Source organism: Ailuropoda melanoleuca, chromosome 1, assembly GCF_002007445.2.
Source record: "Ailuropoda melanoleuca isolate Jingjing chromosome 1, ASM200744v2, whole genome shotgun sequence".
Lineage (NCBI taxonomy): Eukaryota > Metazoa > Chordata > Mammalia > Carnivora > Ursidae > Ailuropoda > Ailuropoda melanoleuca.
The window spans coordinates 16,587,370-16,596,736 of record NC_048218.1 but is presented as its reverse complement, the minus strand read 5'-3'; the positions used below and the strand labels follow the sequence as shown (position 1 = coordinate 16,596,736).

The following is a 9,367-nucleotide window of genomic DNA, read 5'->3' as shown; positions in this document are numbered from 1 at the left end:
AAAGACTGCCTCCCTTTTCATTCCATGCATTCCCGCACCCCTACCTCCTTTGTCAGAATGCTACGAGGCCCCCTCCACTTGTTACATTGAAATGTCTGTCATCCATTTCTATTAGTTCTAGAGAACTTTGATTTTATATTCAAGAGATCTTTAAAATGTTTCCTATGGTTAAATTAGTGTTTGAGCAGAATATGGTAGATAGATATTTCTGGATTTATTTTTGTTTTACCCAAAAATCATCTGTTTTGCTACACACAATACTACTTTATAAATTTGTTCTTTTAGTAAATGTGACTTGAAAAATGATTTTAAATAACAGTATTAAGTGATATCTTCAAAGTACATTTGAATTATCTGTCACTGTTATTAAATATTGTTTAGGACTATACACATAGAATGTAGAAAGAAAGAATGCAACCTAAAGCTTATACTATGAGTTAATAAATAATCATTTATTCTTATATCAGATATGCTCTTGTATGTTTATATATGTTTGTGTGAGTTCAAGGAAGAGACATTTGCGCTCGCATGAGACCCCAGCATTCTCCAGGGAATTGTGAAGGGTCTGGTTGCAATGGAGGTGCCACAAGATTGAAGCAGCTTTGATTTCTGGCTCACCAAATAGGAATGAGGTGTCTTGGATAATTGCCGTGACCCACAGTTAGCCTCAGAGAACTAAACCAAAATTGAATCACTTAGACAAGGACAACATGGAAATACTCAATGCAGGTGCGTGAAGTAGAAAGAAACTTAACCTCATCTGACAGGGATTTACACTCTCCCCAGAGATCAGCAGAAGATGGCAGCCAATCCCCAAATGGCAAATCTGTTCACACCATCTCTGGACTTCCTTGTTCCCTTGACTCAGCTATCCTAATCCAAGTGAGAAAGAACACCAGTGGGCAACCAATCAGATAAGAAGCCAAAAAGCTCCTGCATTTACCCCATAAAAATCCCTTCGACTGGAAGCAACTCAGAATTCATTCTTTGCTCCCATGGCCTTGAGTTGTCTGGCTTGCAAGTACAAACCCTTGCAATAAACTTATCTTTCTGTTTTGTTTTATTCAGTGTGCAGGGTTTGTTTTTTGACAGCTTCCTATGAACAAGATATGAACTATTCAAATATAGAGTTAGCTTGTGTAGTGTTTACTATTGTTGAGTAATTTATCTTGTCCTAATTAATTCAGATATTGAGACTAGAATTAGGATGGTACCATTAAAAAAAAAAAAAAACACCTTAAAATGTAAGGTGCTGACTTAGTTCTTAGGCAGTCTTTAGCTTCTAGGAATACAATTCCAGGGGCTGAAAGTATGACAAAGGGCTTTCTTACTCATGGTGCAACGTGTTCAAATTGGTTCTCCTTGGTACCCATTGAGGTGACCTGGAGAGACCCACGTGGATGGTGTGCACACAGTGGGTTTGCATCAGACTTGAAGAACTCCAAGTTTAGGACACCCAGATCATTGAGAACAGGCTGCAAGCATACCTGCTTGACCTGGGCCCCAGATGGAGACATTACTTTTATTTTACTGCAAAGCCAAGAAACATGCCTTCCACTCCAGAGAGAGAGACTGTGCCTCCCAAAGCTATTTGCATACTCACCTGCCATAAAAAATGATCTGGAACAAAGGCAGCCAGCGCCCACAACACCTGCAGAAATGTCAGAGGCCTGTGGAGGACTGTATCCCATTGTGCCGTGCTAGTTCTGTTTCCTTGCTCAGTCTTTCAAAATCCACCTCACATTCTACTCCTTCATGAATTCTTTCTTAACCCCACCAATTAAGTACATTTTCCTCCTTTTAACCCTACTGTATATTGTGTTCTTTTTTAAAAATTTAAATTCAATTAACCAACATGTAGTACATCATTAGTCTCAGATGTAGTGTTCAGGAATCCATCAGTTGCATATAACACTCATTGCTCAATCCATCGTGTGCCTTCCTTAATGCCCGTCACCCAATTACCCCATCCCCCAACCACCTCCCCTCCAGCCGCCCTCAGTTCATGTTTCTTTTTTAAGACACATGTTGATCTGCACTTTTTTCCTATTTCTTTTTCACCCTATACCCTACAAATTGAATGTTTCTTGATGGCAGAGAATATTTTAGTCATCTTTACATCTCTTACAGGAGATGATGCATCTTTTACCTCTTTCTTGTCCTTTTTTTCTAGAAACTGTTTTGCTAACATAATATCTCATGAAATTCTCCCCTATGAATCACATGAGCAGGAATCCTATAGTGAGATATGATCCACACACCAGAATAAAGCAAAACACCTAAATGTCTTTTCATTGTATGAATTTACTTGAGTCAAATGACATCCCTGAAATATTCAATAATAAGAGAGATTTCTGATACAGCTCATCTCTGAAGAAATTCCAGGTTATTCTGTAATTACATGATATATTATCATTAAGGGTATGAAATGTTTTGCTATTACTAACATTATCTTTTCCACCACCTATATTACTTCAATCACTTTTACTTTATCATCACTAGCGTGCAAGTATTCTGTGGAGTGCTAGGACCTATGTTAAGCACTTTATACCATTGATTCTTTCATTATTTTTTAGAACTCTAGAATATAGGGATTTTTATCATTTCAATTTTCAGATCAAGAAATCTAGGCTTCCAGGGGTGCCTGGCTGGCTCAGTTGGTAGAACATGTGACTCTTGATCTCAGGGTCATGGGTTCAAGCCCCATGTTGGGCATAGAGCTTTCCTAAAAAGAAAAAGAAAAAAAACAAAACAAAAAAAAAACTAGGCTTCTAATCTACCTGAATTCACGTAGCAAATTGTTACATAATGCTAATCTGACCTCATAATCATCTTACAATCTTAACGGCCTAGGATGAATTTATGGAGTCACAACTAAGTCTACAATTGATTAGTGAGGGAATATTCTCTCATGTTGATTGTAAGATATTTTTTAAACAGTCTCCGACTCAGTTCACCAAATTGCAGTACCTTATTAATTCTCAGCTACTGAGGAGAGAACTCTCATGGTATGTAACATAAGTCATCTTCACTCTTGTGCTGCTTCCAGTTGTCTATGCAGAGTATTAATTTATAAACTGCTATAAAAACCAAGAGGAGTAAAAAACTCAGCCACTGATTCCTGGAACAAGTCCCAACCCTGAGATAATAAGGTTCAAAATATTTTGGGTAGCTTTTTCCAATCGCCAATCAATGTAATAATTTTAAGGATTCTGACAGTTGACGTCAGACTTTAGAATTCAAAATCAACATCAAGATGATATCTGGTTTGTCACCTATTGCTCATGGCAGAGGGTGACAGGGAAGGTAATTAGAGACTGTTTCTTGGGGAGTACTACCAGGCATCCTAAATCTTACAATCAGATTTGTATGGTCATAGTTATGTTACTCTAAACCAAACCTTCTAGCTGCACGACCTCTCATTGGACCATTATACATGGAGATAACATTTTTTTAAAATAGAGGAAATTGTGCTTCATCTCATGTCAAGGCATGCTATTTAAATCTGGGTGACTTCTAAAGTACGAGACAGTTTTTCATTAGATGTGGCTTTGGCTGCTTTTTTCCTCCATCAGACGGTCTCACACTGCCAAGTTTTGAAGTTTGCATGTTCAGGTTATTGAGAGTGTTGTTTTTCTGAGTGCAGATAGAGTTCAAGTTGCTTAAAATAGGGAAAATTATTGCTCTTTACCCCCTCCCACTTACAAAAAAGCTATGGTTCGACATTATTTGATTTAGGTCAAAACTAAAAATAAAATTCCTTCAAGTTGTGACTAAACAAGGAAAACTTCTCAAAAGCATTTAAAAAAAAAAAGTCACAATTGAGTGCAAAAGAGGTAGATGAAGGTAGCTTTCGGCTTTGAAATTTAACCTTGGTGAAGTATTTTCTGAAAATAACCACAAGCCTAAAATCCCAATGTCACGCTTTCTAGATCTGTGAGCCTCACTTATAACCTGATTTTGTTGTTGATTTTTGTTGTCCTCAGTCAACACGTGAGACTTTTAGTTTTCCAGTCTTCAAACTAGGTGTTGCTCGATTTGCATGCATTCATGAGAAAGCCAATTACAAGCATTCTTAGAATGAGAAAGTATTTTATGGATGCTTTCTCATAAATATTGTCAGATTTAAATAAAACTACACCCATGAAAATATTGTGAGGAGGCATTTTAGTTCCCACTCAATTTTCCTTTCTGATGTTTCTTCTCTCCTAAGGTCCCGGCATCTACCTGCCTGTTTGCTAGACCAAGACCTTCTTATGGAACGCCCTTGTCTAGCTCATCCCTCCTTTGGCAACATCATCTCGGATTGGACATAGTCTTCTTCCCTCCAGCTTTTTCCCCCATGACTCCTCTTACAACTATGTCCTTTCACTAACTGCCCTTTCAAAGAGCCACTCAAATATTCTTTTTTTCTATACTTTACTCACCACCTGTCACTATATATTCACTGTCTACTCTGGGCCAGACATTATTAGAGTTATTAAGGATATGGAGATATACAAGACAGAAGGTCACTGCCTTAAAGGAGTTTATATTCTAGAGGGAAGATGCCTAAATAAATAAGTAACCAAATAAAAATGAGAGAGGATTGCTGGTTGCAGTGATTGCCAAGAAGGAGGTAACCATGGCAACAAGGAAGCATGATTCAGGGTGGTGTTTGTGGCAGGGAGTGGGTGATGGAGATAGGATATTAGATAGGAAAGTTAGAGAAAGCCTCTGTGAGATATTTTTCTGCTTAGACTTGAAGGTCAAATAAAAGCCAGTTGGGTAGAGTCAGGGGAAAAGCACAACTATACCTGTTCCAGGACAATGTGTCCAGAGAAGAGTCCACAAGTGGTAGCATGATGTGAAATGGGATAGAAAGGTAGGGAGGGCCCTGCTTTGAAAAATGTACTTAATCCATCATGAGATGTTTGGATTTTGTTCTAAAAGCCACGAGATGCTATTGTGAAATCAGTAGTTTGCTCAATTCTGAAATAGTGTTTTGCCCTGACACAGGATGAAGTCAAGAGCATGTGTTGGTTGACAGTGTGATGCCTTGATCAAGTCAATGGTTCTACACTGAAAGAAATTTCAGGCAACATGAGCTATGGGTCATGTTAAGGTAAAAGGAAGACTTTTGAAAGTGCCCTAAATCTTGCTCAGTAGGTAAGTGCCTATTTTGCCTAAAAATGTCCCTTGACATTTTTAATTTGTCCCAGAAACAATATTTTGGGAGTAATTTAGAAATCTGGAAGATGCAATGATTCTATCAATAATGTTTTTGGCATCTGTGTGACCTGAAAATATTTGTATAAGCTTCCATGAATTTTAATTTCCTCATTTGGAAAATTTGGTTATTAAATGCCATTCTCAGTATAACGTATTATAGGTTAGTATCAATCATGTCACAGAAATGATTAAGAATAACAAAGTTCTTGGGGCGCCTGGGTGGCACAGTGGTTAAGCATCTGCCTTTGGCTCAGGGCGTGATTCTGGCCGTTATGGGATCGAGCCCCACATCAGGCTTCTCCGCTATGAGCCTGCTTCTTCCTCTCCCACTCCTCCTGCTTGTGTTCCCTCTCTCACTGGCTATCTCTATCTCTGTCGAATAAATAAATAAAATATTTAAAAAAAAAAAAGAGTAGCAAAGTTCTTGTCCTCAGGAAACTTTCAGCCTAAGGTAGTCTACATTAGATATAATTAAGAACAAAGTCTTATTGGAAGTAAATGTTAAGGTGGATTATATATGTTTAATGCTCATTACTAGTTTTGGAATCTTTTTCAAGTTTCAACCAATTATATCATATATCCTATAGTGTAAAATGGTTGTGCCTTAGTTGCTCTTCCTACAAATCTTTTCCTAGATTTTACCTGTTCACTTTCAGGCAGTATAGGCAAGTAGTATCCACAGGAGGCAAAAGAGAGATCCCTGGACCCAGGGCTGGCTTCATAGGTGTGTAATCTGAGCTGTCACACAAAATTCCGTGCTCAGAAAGGTACCACTCTGCTAACATCCTGAAATTCTTAATACGTTTTACCTTGACCTTGTGTTTTATAAGTGAAATTTGACTGGGCAATGGAGCATGCATTTTTTTTTATAATTTTTTTTTTCATTTTCCACTGACCTCTAAAAACTACATAACCTGTCCTGAATGGACCCATCACACGCATGCCTATGGCCATTGACCTGTGCGAGCTGTAATTTCCTCTATTTCTTTATGGTCATTGGACCATGTAACCAGTTTAATTACCAGTTGGGCATCAACAATTTTGAAAGTTTTGAGGTATGAGATAAGCTTCCAAGGTGTGTGCCAGGGTGATGAGATACAAGTAAAATATTTTCTTTCCTGTAAATTTGGCAAACCTGTCTTAAAATTGCAAATGTTTTCTGAATTTGTGTTGCTAAATACCTATGCCTTTAAAAGCGAAGTTGCAAACTAAAGGCCAGTGGGTCAAATTAAGACTATAATTATATTTGACCAGCATAGAGATTTAGAAATAGGAATGTGAATGCTTTTAACTGGGGCCTGAATTTCCAGGAAGCCAATGGCATAACCATTTGATTGTCCTGTAGAAGCCAGTTAGTTATATGAATTGGTTTATACCTTCTGGTCTCGGAGAGCAGGAACAGTGGTTCCCAAACTTTAGCACACAGCTAAATCACCTCTTGGGCGTCTTAGAAAGATCGCTAACCCCATCCCCAGAGTTTCTGATACAGTAGGTCTGGGGTAGGACCTGGTAATTTCTAAAAAATTCCCAAGGGATGCCAGTGCCACTGGTCTAGGAAGCACACTTGGAGAACCACTGGTCTGAAACACTGACTGCCATTCCTGCTACCTGCCATTAACTATAATAAACATCACCTACTGAATATGAATCTTAAGAATAAGATTATGTAAAGAAAGGGTATCTATTTATTTTATTATTAAAGATTATTTATTTGTTTATTAGAGAGAGAGAGAGAGAGAGAGAGAGAGCGTGAACAGGGGGAGGGGCAGAGGGAGAGCGAGAAGCAGAGTCCCCGCTGAGCAGGGAGCCAGACTGGGGGCTGGATCCCAGGACCCTGGAATCCTGACCTGAGCCCAAGGCAGGTGCTTCATGAACTGAGCCACTCAGGCACCCCTGAAAGCATAAATATTTTAATTAGTCAAGCTAATAGAATACAAAATGTAGCTGTGATAGCATATATTAACCGAAGCAATTAGTCAATCCGCAAAATGTTTTCTCTCCCAAAAGGAAAACTATCCCGCTATTCACCGATCATATCACAACTCATTTTAGAGTTCTCCATTTTGTCTACTAACATGCTTTGCTTTTTCCCAAATGGTAAAAGAGTTTTAAAATGATCTGATTTAAAATGAAGTGGAGTTTTGTCACCCTCGTAAATATCAAGAGCCATGAGGTCACGGAAAAAGATTGTTGGGACTGCGGGTGATCGATTCACGTTGGACGGGCTCTTATCTGACTGTCGAGGAGTTGTAAGTGCCCTGGGCCCACCATGCCAAGGTTTTTCTAGATATTTAAGAACTCTGCAATATCCTTCACTTACACACGACTCTAAGCTGGCAGCCGTGGGGCTCCAAGCGTTCCAACAGAATACGCAGTTCACTCTGGAGTCATTGCTCTCTGCGGTCACCTCTTCGAGATTTAGTGTCAAGTCATTCAAACAACGTTGCTCGGTGACCGTAATCAACTATGGGCTTCTCAAATGCACACCTTTTAGAGTATATGTGATACGGCTGGGCGGTGACTACACTGGTTTTTCTAAAGCTAATGTGTTCTAAAATCCATCTTTATGTCTGCTTTCCATTTGTTTAATAACTTTGAATAGTGGAATGGAAGACGACTTTAAAAGAAATAGCATCTGAATTTTACCTTTTTGTCATTTCTTTCTTTTTTGTGTGGGGAGTAAAGGGTAATTATTATTATGCTTTTATTTGAAGCACTGTTGGAATTTTCTTTAAAACTTGCCTTTAACGGCCTCATTAACTTTACTTATTTCTTTAATTACCATCAGGCATAACTACAGTTCATTTGGTTTTTATATTCAGTTCATCCATTTTCTGTAATAATGGGAGATTGTGAGAATGTGAATAAATTAAATCTGCAGTCCCACAATTATGTGAATGCCTCTCTAATCCTCTAGACTGCAAATCACTTGTGCTGGGAACCCTGTCTCATTTATCTTCGTCCCACAGACAGTGAACATAAAGTTGCTGTGTATTGTAGCCAATATTCGATATAGATTGAATCGAGATGACCCCTCCCATCCCCACCCAACACACACACACACACACACACACACACACACACCTTTCTGTTTTAGCTTCTCACTTAATGGTTTCTACCTCACCAGTTTCTCAAAAAGACTAATAAAATAATGTATGTAAAGCCTTTAGCTCCATGCCAGGTAATAAATACACATTCGATCTATGTTGGCTTTAAATTATTAATAACGACTTTTATTGCTTTTCTGACTATTACTTGTATTAATAGTTTCAAACTCTCTTGTGGTAAATGCTTTAATGAGAGGGCCATTTTACTGAGCAAATTGGACTGAGTTACCATCTCTCTTCTTCTGTCCAATAGTTTCATGTTCCTGGCATTTGGATTGATGTTAAATCCTGACCTTAACAAAACACTCTAATGCGTGCACTACAGCCTGAAGGGTCAGGGGCATAAAGTTGTGATAGAGCAAACAGAGTTGAAANTAAAGTTGTTGATAGAGCAAAAGCAGAGTTGAAAAATAAACATGGAACATTCCCTCTTGTCAAAAGTTTCCGCTCTGAGGTGAGGAGGGAGGCATTGATTGCTGGTGGCGTCTGGACTGAGCGTTCAGTGCCGCCTGACAGAGAATCATTTTTTGTTCAAAGTCATACTTCAGTCAGATTAAATACCTACTGCATATCATTCTCATATGTGGTACTTCGTTAAATTTCCTTTTCCCTGAGGGTTTATTCACAGGATAATGCTGCCAGATGAGTCAGAAGATCTGGGCTATTTTCTACTCTCTCACTTCTTCTCGGACAGATCATTCGGCTGTTTCTGGATACCAACCACTTCACCTGCAAACCAAGTAATCTCTCACATAGAAGTAATGCTGCTCCCTGGGATCTGTGAACTCTCTTCCCAAGGTTGCCCTAAAGTCTGCCCACGTTGGGCACTGCACAACTCAGGGGTGCAATTCACACAGATCCACAACAGTGCTGATTGTTTCTTCCACTTCTTTTCATCCACAAACGAGTAAGTGAATGAAGCAAACAGGTGTGAGAGTTTTTGGTAGCCACGCTACCCCTTCCCTTTCGTGAAATGAAGAGGCGTGGCCTATTACGTAAATGATTTGTGCGCATTTCCAAAAGCAACCTAGAGAACAGGAGGCCATTGG

General features: G+C 38.9%; 1 non-coding gene across 1 annotated transcript; it reads left to right on the top strand.

The window, feature by feature from the left end:
- Positions 1–2,642: 2,642 nt before the first annotated feature.
- On the top strand, positions 2,643–2,715 carry TRNAK-CUU. The gene has a single exon. It is a non-coding gene; the product is annotated as a tRNA-Lys (tRNA).
- Positions 2,716–9,367: the final 6,652 nt, after the last annotated feature.